Source organism: Brienomyrus brachyistius, unplaced genomic scaffold (assembly GCF_023856365.1).
Source record: "Brienomyrus brachyistius isolate T26 unplaced genomic scaffold, BBRACH_0.4 scaffold47, whole genome shotgun sequence".
NCBI lineage: Eukaryota > Metazoa > Chordata > Actinopteri > Osteoglossiformes > Mormyridae > Brienomyrus > Brienomyrus brachyistius.
This window is the reverse complement of record NW_026042322.1, coordinates 932,958-946,000: the sequence shown is the minus strand read 5'-3', so window position 1 is coordinate 946,000 and position 13,043 is coordinate 932,958.

Genomic DNA, 13,043 nt, shown 5'->3' with positions numbered 1-13,043 from the left:
AAAGGCCACAGGCTCCCGGTACGAGCGGGCAGGATACGGGGGAGCACTCTCAGTATGCAAACACACCATCCATCATCCATCTCACTCGGAGCCTGATCCCTCGCCGGAGGGCTGTGTCACTTTCATGCTCCTGCATTGTGACCCTCACACGATGTCACCCATGATGTACACCTGCCCGAGTCTTTCATGGCTCTAATCTGCCCGTATTAATGTTAAATGTCACTGGTGGGGTTTGCGTCTAATGACGAGAGTGAACAAAAGGCAGCTGGAGGGTGGGTTCTCCTGCACAAGATTGTCGCCGTGTCAGTGCGGAATGCGGAGCTATTGTGCGCCGCACACGATCGTGACGGGAATGTGACAGACATGCACTGACACCGGCGAGGTCACGTGACTCAGCGGGTAACACACTGGTGACTAATACCTCAGGCACTTTTTCCAAGAAGAAGATTCTCCTTTCTGGTGCCATGGCTTCTTGCTTTCATGGTGAAGTGTTCAAATCCCACCCCTTCCTGTATGTTTCCCCCTGCTGTTCATGTCCCACAATCCTCCTGCAGCCCAAAGATGTGCTTTAAACTACGACCAATCAATCAATCAGTCAATGTTTCATTTGTCACATGCAAAGTTACAGTCTGTACAATTTGCAGTGAAACGTTTAGTTGAAACAGGACACTCGCATAAAGAGACAAAACAAGCATAAATATCTATCATAAATATAGAGAGTACAATTGGCAGTTAAGTGACAGGTGGAGATTCAAAGTCAGTATTTACATAAGTAAGCTGTAAATGAATCTCCAAATGCATGTGAAGTGTGATCCCTGCAATAGGGCACTCATACATAGACGTGAGGACTTATTCCCCCCCCCCAGGGTCTATGCTGACCCTACAAATTGCATTTGAGAGACACCTCCAATCCCTAAAGCTGAAAAATGGCGACTGCGCAGACAGGAGACGCAAATGAGGGCCTTTAGAATACATGCAGCTGAGCATCGGCACAGCTCAGAGGCAAATGAGGAGTAATCTCTGGGCCTCGGGGCCCATACAGCCGGGGAGACGGCTCTCTGTAAACAAAGGGAGCCAAATGAGCGGGGCAGGGGGTGGGGATGGGTACACGGTAGACAGGTACCATTTAACCCCCGCGCCTCCAAAGAGCCAGGACAGGTCTGGGGTGTCTGGGCGTGTGCGGGCAGGACCGTCACCGTGTGTGGTGTCGACCGTGAAAGATCTGAAGCAATCGCCTTACAGCAGGGCCGCAGACAGGCAAATCAACCCCCACCACAATGGAGGTGGGACTAGGCAATGACCACCCTCATTCTTAACAACCCCCCCCCTCCCCTTGCCCCATGGATTCTTAACCACAATCCGCACAGCGGGTTAGGGGTTAGAAACCGCCAAGGGCTGACAAAAACAAACGGTAGCAAGATATGGTTAATATTACATCTATCCTATCATGCACAGTATGCCACAATTTGAGGTAAAATACATACCTGCCTTTTAATTAGCTTTAAGAGCTCATCAGTATGCATACGTCTGCGTTTGTGTTCACGTACCGCACCCTACGCCTCGACGGCCTGGTTTGCATGGCTGCCGAGGGCCTCGTGCTGCATGCAAAATCTCCAGGTTCCAGGACCCGCGCCGTTTACATAACTGCAGCTCCACGCTGCTGCTGCCGATCTGCCGTTAATTGCCCCCCATGTGAGTACCAGTGCCGGCACTCGCTCTAGGTATGATGGCTCAACAGCGCCCCTGTCTTTGCACCCCCTGCTGCGCTGTGCTGATTATCAGTCACCTGCACTGATCGGTATTTACATGAATGTCTAGAGATTAATCAGTGACTCCAGTGGACAGAAAGCAATAGCGTATGGATTGCTGGCTGTCAGAACAGAAAGGAATAGCATATGGATTGCTGGCCAATATATAGTGATGACTTGGAAAATCAGAACAGTGTTAAGTATATTTCGATTTGATTGGTAGACTCTTTGAAGATCCATTTACGTTCACTTTTTTTTTTCAAATTATGATGTAATAAATCAGCTTTGAATAATGGATGAATAAGCAATACAAATAGTTATGTGCTGGTATTATGGGATGGGACGAGAGATTCATCTGTAATTGTTAACCCCCTTCATCCAAAAAACTCACAGAAATGAGATCCATTAAGAAGGTCTTCGTTTCTGAGACTAATATTTATATAAAATATATATGACAATGGCTGGCTCTAAGGGGGGGGGGGTTTGGGGGCACAGTGACCCCAATCTATGCTTTCTTTATGCCCTGCCTAGAATTGTTCAGCCAATCACAAAAGCTTTTTCTTTTTTCATTTCAGTTTTCATTGGCCAGTTTGGTAGCATAAGACTCTACAGTTAAAAGTCTAGTTGCAGCCCTTGTGAAAATGGAAAGACCTAAAAATAGTTTCTGTAAAACGAACAAAAATAAATGTCATGCCACTATAGGAAAAGCTACAGCAGCCAAAGTCCTGCTCACATGGCCTTTGTCACCTGGCTTTCAGGCATCTTTTCCTGCCCCAGGAAACCTGCCCACACCTTTTATCTTCCTGTGCCTCTTCCCTCCCCATCCTGCCCGTGTAGAAATGTCCAACTGGGAATATGCAGAACCTTTTAACACTGCATGCAGCCGCTTATAGTTCTTGCAACGGTGGGTTGCGGCTGCAGCTTTTGCATGGCTTCTGATCTGTTTGCCGCCTCTGCCTCTGCATCGCAATCCTTATTCTTCATGCTAAAGATAAAGGCATAGAGATCTGCGATGATCATTTCAATTTGTATAACCAAAACCCGACAATTCACAGGTTAATAACTCCGACCATAAGCTATTTGTGCGGCTATTTCTTTTTCCTTCACTTTTATTTACTGGGGAAACATGGAGGCAGTTTAATGGTCACAGAATCGGTGGCATGAGAAAGCAGCTCTGTATGTACAGGATCAAGGATCCTAGAGCAGGAACCCCTCTCCAATCGAAGGTAGATAGACGTTTCCCCATCATCAAGCTCAGTCACACCCCATGCCCTGGCAGCCAATGACGGAAAGCTCGGGGGCACTTAACTGAACCCTAACCCTCCCCCACAGCTGCGACACCCATCCAACCAAACATCCTCATAATGGGCCTTAATTAGGGGAAACACGGCTTTCCGTGCAGCGTTCAGTGAGTGCCGAGGGCAGGGGTGAAGGCCGTGCACATCGCAACGAATGGCGGGGAGCAAACGGGGCCCCCCGTTGGCAGGGAGGCCCGGCGTGACTCACGCCGCCCGCGACATCAATGCCTGTAGATACCAGATAGCTCATGCCTGAGATTAACACACAGGCAGCTGCTGAGTGGTGTCAGTGGAGATCTCTGTAGGTCGCCCAACATGTCGGTATTCGCTCAGGCTCATCTCGATGACAAATGGAAGCAGGTATATGCCTGGTAAATGGAGCAGTGAAGCTGCTATTCAGACATTTCATGGGCGTTGAGCTGCCGTCGGGAGAGACAGAAAGATACTCTTAAAAGCACATACTCTTCCAACAGACTAAATATCAACTCCCCAACTGTATGAGCCTTACTTCCTGGGAGAGACTTCAAGCTCACAAACATCCCTTGCTGGATAAGCACATGGACGGTGGACCGACAAATATAAAAATATGTTTAAAACATATTCAAGATATGTAGTATTACTCTCCACTTCTTAAATATAAGAGACAAAAACAGGAATTCTACATAAAATTTCACTTTACATTTTAAGTGCTTATAATTTTAAAAGGCTAACGCCTGTCAAAACCTATTACAGCACAAATAATACTGACGTTATATATATATTCTTGTATATATATACTAAGTGTTTGAAATATTTTGACAGTGAAAGCTTCTGGAAGATTGCTAGGTTTGGTCCAACGTGCCGTGCCGGACTGACACCGGCTGCCGGTAACACAGAAAGTCCACTTTTATTTTATGTCCCTTCCAAGGACATTACCGAATGCTCCGCTGAATGTCCCATCCGCCGAGAGACGGGCAGGCAGATTAATAACATTGTCAGTTGCTATACGGCGTGACTCACGGTGGAGACTCACTGCCCTCCCCTGCCCACCCGGGAATGGCATAGGACGCCCGGGAGGGGAAAACAAAATTTAAAAAATGCTAAAAAAAAAATCAGAGAGAATGGCATGTGTGCCTCTGCGATGCCACCTGCACGCCTCTTTCTTTGGGATTTGTACCTCCTCAATCACTGACACTTACGGATTATCTGCGCTTAACTGAAACGTCGATGCATGCCACATCTTGTGTTCAAAAATGCGGCCTGTCACATGCCGCCTCGCTCCCTGCGCCGTTCCTTGCGTTACTGGCATCGTCCTGAATGCACCAGAATCCTCTTTTTGTTTCAGGGATACATAGGGTTGCCCCCTCCCGCCCCAAGGTGTGCTTGCTCGGCACACGGTAAATACAGAGCCCCCCCCCCCGCGTTCCCTGGCACCCAGGACATCTGCTCAGGGCTTCGGGACAGGGTGAAAGCCTGGGCCATTGTGAGGGAGTCGGGGCCCCCACACGGAAGAGGAAGCAGTCTCACAATGGAGTTAAGCTGCTAATGAACAGGCCTTCCTCTCCACGACGACCCTGAAGAGCATGCAGGTGTGCGGAGCAGACCTATTCAGGTTGGTCTACCATTGTGTCCTGGCGAGGGGGGAGGGGTAATACCCCAAGCTGGGAATTCCCCTAGAAGTCTCTAACAGACTGAACCCCACCTTGCTGTTAAATAAAACATGAACTGTGTGCCCCAGAAGGAGGGCAGGTCTTAGCAATGACTGTGAATGGCATTTGGAGACCGCAGACTGATGGATGCCAATGGGCTGGGCGCCTCTGTGAAGCCCCAGGGCTCTTAGACTCGGCATAAGAGCTGGGCAGTGAACCAAAACGTGCTGGGTCAGCTCCCAGAGATGGCAGCGCTACTGTCCCCTTCAGCATGGTACTTCATAATAAACCATGAATTACCAATAAGGCATCAATGGAGCTGATATATGTGTAAGTTACAAAACCTAAGCCTTTTAGATAAATACACCAAGAAAAGAAGCTGTTTGCAGTTGCAAAAGATCAATAATTCTGAAAGGAAAAGCAAAGGTGGGTATTTTATTGAAGGAATTACGGTAAGTACTTTGCTCAAGGGTACAACAGCTGAACCACCCCTGGGACTTGAGCCAACAACCATCCAGATAAGTGCATCATTAAGCACTGCACAGCCTGTTGCCCAGTTCTCCCCAACACCCCACGCCCCCCCCATCCAGGTGCCATGTCCACCTCAGGCTTTACATAAACACCATAGAGGTGAAAGCCTGAGGTGGGCATAGTGGTTACTTCAGGCAGGATTTGACTAACCAGGGAGCCTAAAGTAACCTTTAATTTGTTCACGTGGAAAAGTCAGACGAGTGTTTGGGTGGGGGTGGGGGTCACCGCCATGTCATGTCAGAAGCCAGGGAGTCAATCATGCGGGGAGGACGCTGTCTGCTACACAATGGGAGCCCAGGGTGTGATTGCTTGGCGGGGATTACTGTGTGAGAGGTGCCGTAACGCAATACTTTTTTACCGGTGCTAGACGAAGACGCACAGCGCTGCAGGGGAAAACTCCGCTCTGAGGGCGCAGATGGGCCAGAGAACGAAACAGAGAGCCCCAAAGACGAGAAGTGATGCATAGCTTCATGCGTCAGGGAAATAAAATGCAGGTGAACTGAAAAACTGCCTAACCGACAACGGACGGGGGCCAACACAAGCAGTAAAGATTTCAATTATAACAATGACAAATATGCTACAGCAAATGGTAACAACAACAACATGAACAACAATAACAACATCACAATTTGGACCATTTTCAAAGCTATAAATCCTCCAGACAGATCTGCTTACTTAATGAAAGGAACACAAATTAGCACCGGCAATTGCTGGATTTTCATTGCATGTGCGCTCAATGAAAACAAAACATTCCGTGGAAGTAGCTATGCTAGTGAAGAACACAAAAGGACAAATTTAGGCAGGCAAGCACCAGACCGCCCATAACCAGCTGTGAGAAGCAGTAATAGACACCCATTCGCACCTGTGTGCTTGGGAGCAGTGCATCGTGGGTATCAAATCAGAGAGGCGCGCCGCGATTTCCAAGTGCGTTGTGAGGTCCCCGTTTGTTTTCTGTGCGTTCCCTTCTTTGCATTCCTCGCCTCACTTGTTGATGTATGCATGGCACTATATTTGAATCAACAAATGGATTTGCTCAACAAATATACGATGGAGTAATTTGCATCCTCACTGGCCGACTCGACGTGAAGCCCTGAATCACCGTGTACCCCAGGACCTCCCCTGAATGCCCATAAGATATTTACCCTCTGTTGCTAACTCAGGTCCAAATTCAATCCTAATTTCTGGGTCCTCTACATAAGTTTTTTTTTTTCCAGTAAATAAGCAATCAATAAAACTAATTACAGATTTTGAGGTGTGGTAAACCACTGTCTATCGCTAAATAATTTCCACTGAGGTGCAGAAAAGTGAACCCCATCATCTGTAAGTAACATATAACCAAAACAGTTCACATGAATGAATACACACACACACACACACACACAAAGTGCAAAGCCTTGGATTGCCACCCTGGAGCTACTGCAAATTGCCACAGACACATTTACTTTCTCACAACCTCCAGGTGATCGCTAATTTCCTTGGTGTCCGACACAAAGACCCGTACTTTACCCCAGTCATAACGCCCCAGCTTCTAACCTGCCTGACTTTCAGCACGGGGATGGGGGGTGACAGGGGGGGAAGGCAGACACATGTTCTGATTTGTACAGAGGGGAGCCAAGCCCACTGATTTGGCTGATAGCCAGGTGAATAGGGTGTTAGTATCTACACATTCTTCATAACACACACGCAGTAGTCAATGTGTGGGGGGGGGGGGGTTGTGTGTGTGTGGAAAAACAGCCCGTGTGACAGCAGAAAGGAGCTCTCCTCCTCGCCTGCCACTGGTATCTATGATTCAATAGTTGTTTGACCCGTCTTTCTGCTTCATTTATCATCTCTAATTATTGTCTTTCGCAGGTGCTGACAGATGGGGCATTACGGAGCCCGGGCTGGTGTTGAGAGCCGGGCCTTGGTGCTCAAAAGGAAAACTATGTGGAGGGGGCGGAAAGAGGCAGGCAATGACACGGCCCGGCCCACGTACGTCTCCGACAGCTGGCTCTCTGAGGGACAGGGACACCACAGCAGGGGTCGATAAGGGGAGCAGGGATTCAATATAAACTTCGCCGGAGCTTCGGACACGCGTTGAGCGTTTCATGACAGTTGTCGGTTACAGTGAGGGGCACACGGTTGCACCATTCAGAGATGAAAAATGAGGCAACAAGAAGAGGCAAACGAAATGCGGCTGTGATGAGTGAGTCAGGGAGACACAATGCCGGGCTGCTAGCTAGCAGTGTCTTGCAGTGGCGGGCCCCCGGGACCACGTCCCCGCCTGCCCTCTGCAATACAGCCCGTGGGGTGGGGAGCCAGAGAACGGGTGCCGCAAGTCGACCAAGTGTTAGACCGTGACCGGTGGAGGTGTGCGGGAGGGTGTGGCATTCCCTGGATGTTCGTTACACGTGAGGGTGGCGGGACGTGGCACTACTCCTGCTGAGTCCCATCTGTACTCATCTCTCAAGTCCGGATCATTTCATACTTCAGATTCCCATAGTTTTATGGATTCTTACATTAATTCAGCCAAATCATTCTTTGCTAACAGAATAGCTGCAAATGTGCCGATAGTGACATCACAAGCAGGAAGTAATGGGCGAAGTTCGCCTGACATTTTTCCCAGAAACTATGTTCTGTCACCATAGCAACCCTACTGCCAGAAATCGCACATGGAGCTACCCAGCCGGACGCCTGCAATTCCGCCAGCAGACAAATCGCTGTCACTGTTCGAGGTAAAAACATGAAATGTTTGGCGAGATTTCACCAGTGATCCGGCAACGCAGATGGCTTCATTTCAAAAGGTTGTGAACAACGAGCTCATGCTAAAGTTTTGATGACACTGGCATGGTAGGTTTCTGGCACATAATAGCCGAAATTTAAAAGGACTTTTAATGGCTGGCCGCCTGGCTGCCCACTTCATGCTGCCTAGTGACCGTACTGGCACAAAAGTGGTGTTGGTCACGCTTTGAATCTTGACAAGTTTATCCTGAAGGGTCTAAAAAATAAAATCTTGCACTCAATCATCTGCCAAGTCCAATATTAACCCATAGGATTGATATTCATGGATTGGGGAAATGGCTGCCTTTCCTGTCTTTCCTGTGGCATTTATATACGCATGACTGCGCTCATAAAAGCGGCAATTGCCAAACACAGCCTCATAAACGTCCCCGTTTCTGTTTAGAGGACACCTCTGCAGGGGTTTCAGGCAGCTCCAAGTTTCGATGACTTTAGATAACACTTATACTCAACACTGCAACCTCATGGAAAACCGACAGAACAGCTTTTGCATCAAGTGTGAGAACATGAACTCAGGGAGGAGGACAAAACACACACGCCCATCACATGATGTGGTTGTCATGGAAATAAACGTTCTATGTATTAGTCACCCATTGGCTACCATAAATCCAGGGTGACTACACTCACCGCAAAACAAACGGCAGATACACTCTCCGAAGTGGACTAAGACATAGAGAGTCCATATACCCTAAGGATGAGCTCCAGATCACTGCAACTGGACATTGCAAGTGAAAGGACAGAATACTAACAATGCTCCTCTGACCATTTCTTAAGAGTCAGATTACATTATCAAAGCTACAATTTAAAGTTTTTACAAGGTTTTGGTCAGATTGCATTACAAATGTATACAGAAGCCAATCACATCAAACATTTTAGTCTTCCTAATAGATATTACTATTATTATTATTGTTATTATTATAGATACTTTTTATTGATCCTCAAAAGAACCTCCCCCAACTTGTTCTGTAGATAAGAGCAAGCTGGCCTCGAAGCGCAACCACCCACAGCAGCGCTTAGGGAGCTGGGGGGAGTTAAGGGTCTTGCTCAAGGAACCACAGACATGCCGAGGCTGGACCGGCGCCTATCCGATCACCCGAGATCCAGAGGCTTAGCCCTCTGAGCCACACGTCCACAATGTCCAGACTAGAACCGTCATAATGTCAAACACCTCTTCACCAAAGCAAATTTACCCATAAGCTTTCAGGCAGCTAACACAGCAATTAAATGGTCAGCATATTACTTTAGCATGAGACAATACACGAACATAACAATAGCACAGAAAAGATCAGTGGTCTCTGGAAAACATCGTTAAACGAATCCTGCTTTTAAGATGTATTCCATGCTTCACTCTCTGTTCACCATAATCCCTCTGACATCTATCAAACCAGGGACCTTTTTCGAATTCTGGGATTTAACAGGCAGAATGTTCCCGCTGTCTGTACCAAGGACCCGCAGATAAAACATTTCGCAGAAAAGATATGAACAGAGAATGTTTCTTTTTACAGATTTAAGAACGACTTGTACATTGAGTTCACAGTACAAAGCCAAGTGCCGGCTTATCATTTTCTCGGCTTGACAAAACACCCCTTTTTCCCCTCTTCAACTTTACACCATGCTGTCAACACAAATGTTCATGTCGAAACACAGTATAGAATCAGAAAGGCATTGTGGTATTAGTAACACTTAATCTCCACGTCTCTCCTCACCCTGTCAGGTTACCCATTTTTGGCAGCTCTGTTCACTCCAGGGATTGTCTGCCAAGACTCAACACATATACATTGTACAGTAGGAAATGGTGAAAACGAACTAATATACCCCAAGATGATCACATACACGGATCTTCTCTATGACAATGCGATCCAACCTCCCGTGACCCAGGACTCGTCCTTATTACAAGATTAGCCGCCACCAATATCTCGTATGGCGCTGTGAATCGATCATTGTTTTTAAGTTTACGAAAAACTCTTACATCCAGAACAAAATGTGCCTCATAAATTACTTGTACGAATCATATTAACTGAAGGCACTGCTGAATCCGTGGGTGTAACACGTATCACAACTACAGATTTTATATTGAATAAAAATGATTCATTAAACTGTCTTTCCGTGCATTCGAATGCAACAAAAACATTTTCTCCTATTCGAAATTAGCTGATTTATAGGGTATAGGAGCCGATAAATACATAGCAAAAAAGAATGTTCTAAACTGAGGATGGACATTTTGTTTGTGTGTGCATTTAAGAATTTAGACAAAGAAATCTAACTACAACATATTCATAAACCCACATCTTAAATGCACTTAATATATGTCTTAATTATACTACATGTTTTGGCTATAACCTAATTAACCGCACCGCCCTCGCGCGGTTTGCGGAGTTTGCATTCACAGTCCAAACATATACATTTTGCCGAAATTGTGTCTCTAATTCGCCCATAGTGTATGATTGTGTCCCCTGCCATGTGCTGCCTGGAATAGGCTCCAGGTCCACCCGAGATCCTATCTAGGATAAATGACTGAGAAATAGATAGATACTACTACAGGAAAATGGTTGTCAATAAATAGACCAAGATCATTCAACACCTAAGACCATTCTGGTGGGTAACAGCACCGCTTAGCGTTTCGTTAAATTGTTGCAGCGTCCTCCTTTATTTTAACTTGTAAGTTAACAAGCGTTCAGGTAAACTACTAAAAGCCTACCTTTTCGACCAGGATATATGGTAGACTGTCGTCATTTGGTTAATTTCTGAGCAAAATTCTTCTCCAGAATGATTCATCTCGCCCGGAGGTCAGATAATTGTCACAGAACTTCCTTAATTACTTATTTTCCCATAATCTTATGGTTTCCTTTTTAAAACAGTGTATATCGCCAACTATTTTAAACGGCATAACATGAACTTTACCTTTTCTTTCTTAATTAATTGCTAATACTTCCGAAACACTAAACTGAAGGATGTTCTCCAATCTATTGCAGTTATTTAGCCCTAAAGATGTGCGGATCAATACAGAAATATCGATTCTTTCGATCACAATGGTTCATTTTTTAACATCGATTCTAACGCTAACATACAGATTTTTACCTGGTATTTAAATGTTTTAAATATGTATATTATTATAGGGAACCGGATATGAACTATTACCAGATCAATATGTTAGGATAGGAACTACTTCTCCTTCCGCCTGCTGTTTCTGCTCCCGACTGAGAAGTACGGCTTCACGCGAGCTGTGGGAGAGGGAAGGTGCACGTGCAGTTGTTTGCGCGCGGGAAACCGATAGGAAGGAATATGTACCTTCGTAACGACGCAAAATGTAATATTCGCCAAAGTACTGTCCGAAACTACAATACTTCACAAGAACATAAGAGATTTACAAACGAGAGGAGCTCGTTTTCATACAACACTATTCCGGGATTTCAAATGAATCTTGGGTATGAATGAAGTTGCATGAATCAGTTTTTCAGTTAGCAGAATGAGATGGTCTACCTAATAATGCATGTATATATGGGCTTTACGCTAGTGCTAGTGTTGGGCTACAGGCTTCTATTTAAAATACGGTAAGCATTTTTTACTCAGTCTTAGGAAACAAAACTTAAGCTTTACAGTTTTAATGATTATTTTGTATATCTTATATATGTAAAACAATCAGTATAAAGCTTACTGCCGCTACTTTTACATAAGCTCACTTGAGCCATTCGTAATCATTTTCCTCCATCACACAAAAATTAGCAAAAGTGGGTGAAAAGGAAAGAAGGAACATGGATTGGTCTCTTTTCACTATAGGAAATATAGTGCCGCACAACTCGCGGCAGCGCCACAAGCATGTCTGATATTCTCTATTGGTAGATAAGAGCTGTTCAACTTCTGAACCTGAAGCCACTATCACCCTCTGCCTTTATGCAGCAAACCTCATAAAAGTATGTTCTCATTTCCCACTACCTATTGACCTCCCCAATCTTGCATCTTTGTTAGTCTGTTAATTAACTTACTTGCAACAGAAACTTTGCACTTTATGTATATACTGAGAACCATTAATCACTTTATTTCTTTACTATTATTATTATTATCATTATTATTATTACTTCTGATTATTTTATTTGATTTGTTCTATTTCCTTAATGTCTGGTTCTGTGTCTGTGTAACACTGCTCTATGTGCCTCAGATTTTGCCCCTTGGGGACAAATAAAGTATTTTGATTTGATAAGTTCTGTTTGGCTATGGGTTATTTTGGGGAAATGTCTTTTTTGTTGTTTTATAAATTTCCAAATATCCATCCATTTTCTGTAACTGCTAATCCTATTCAAGGTCGCAGGGGGTCTGGAGTCTATGGGCACAAGGCAGAGAACAAGGTAGCCCTACAATGACATGGGGAGAGCATGCAAACTCCACACTCATGGAGCCATAATGGAGACTCGTACACTGGTCCCGGAGCTGGGAGGCAACAGCGCAAACAACCACGGTACTGCCCCAGTATGAAAAAATATTGCAAAAAATTTAAGTTATTGCATTGTGACATTTTCCCAGAATTACTTTGCACTATTTTCATTTAGTGCCCTAGCAGACGCCCCTGGCTTCTGGGATGGACTCCAGTCCCCCCACAAGCCGGAATAGAACAAGCAGTTACAGAAGATGGAGTGATGCACTATTTGCATTTTATGCACACAAAACACATGCGAATGTGGGGATTGGGATCAGCCAACTTCGGTATAGGTTCAAACTGGATCGAAAGCAAAATTATTGCTATTGCACATCTCAACATGATCCTACTTCATTTTACTGCGTTTGACACGGAGTGCCAATGAAGAGTCGACGTGTCAGATCACGTAGCTCTGCCTTGGTGTTTATTTCATTAAGTAACATACACATATTTGTCACATCAAGCAATATATTTTCTTTCACTTTAGGACTGAGAGGAAAAAATACAAAAATAAATAAAATACTAATCCAAGGACAAGGGAAAGAGAGAGAATACACGTCTACAAATGCACTTCTATAAATAAAATATGGTGAATGCGCTCATGCGGACATGGGGGTGAAAATAGCTGTACAATCCTCACTGAGGGCAA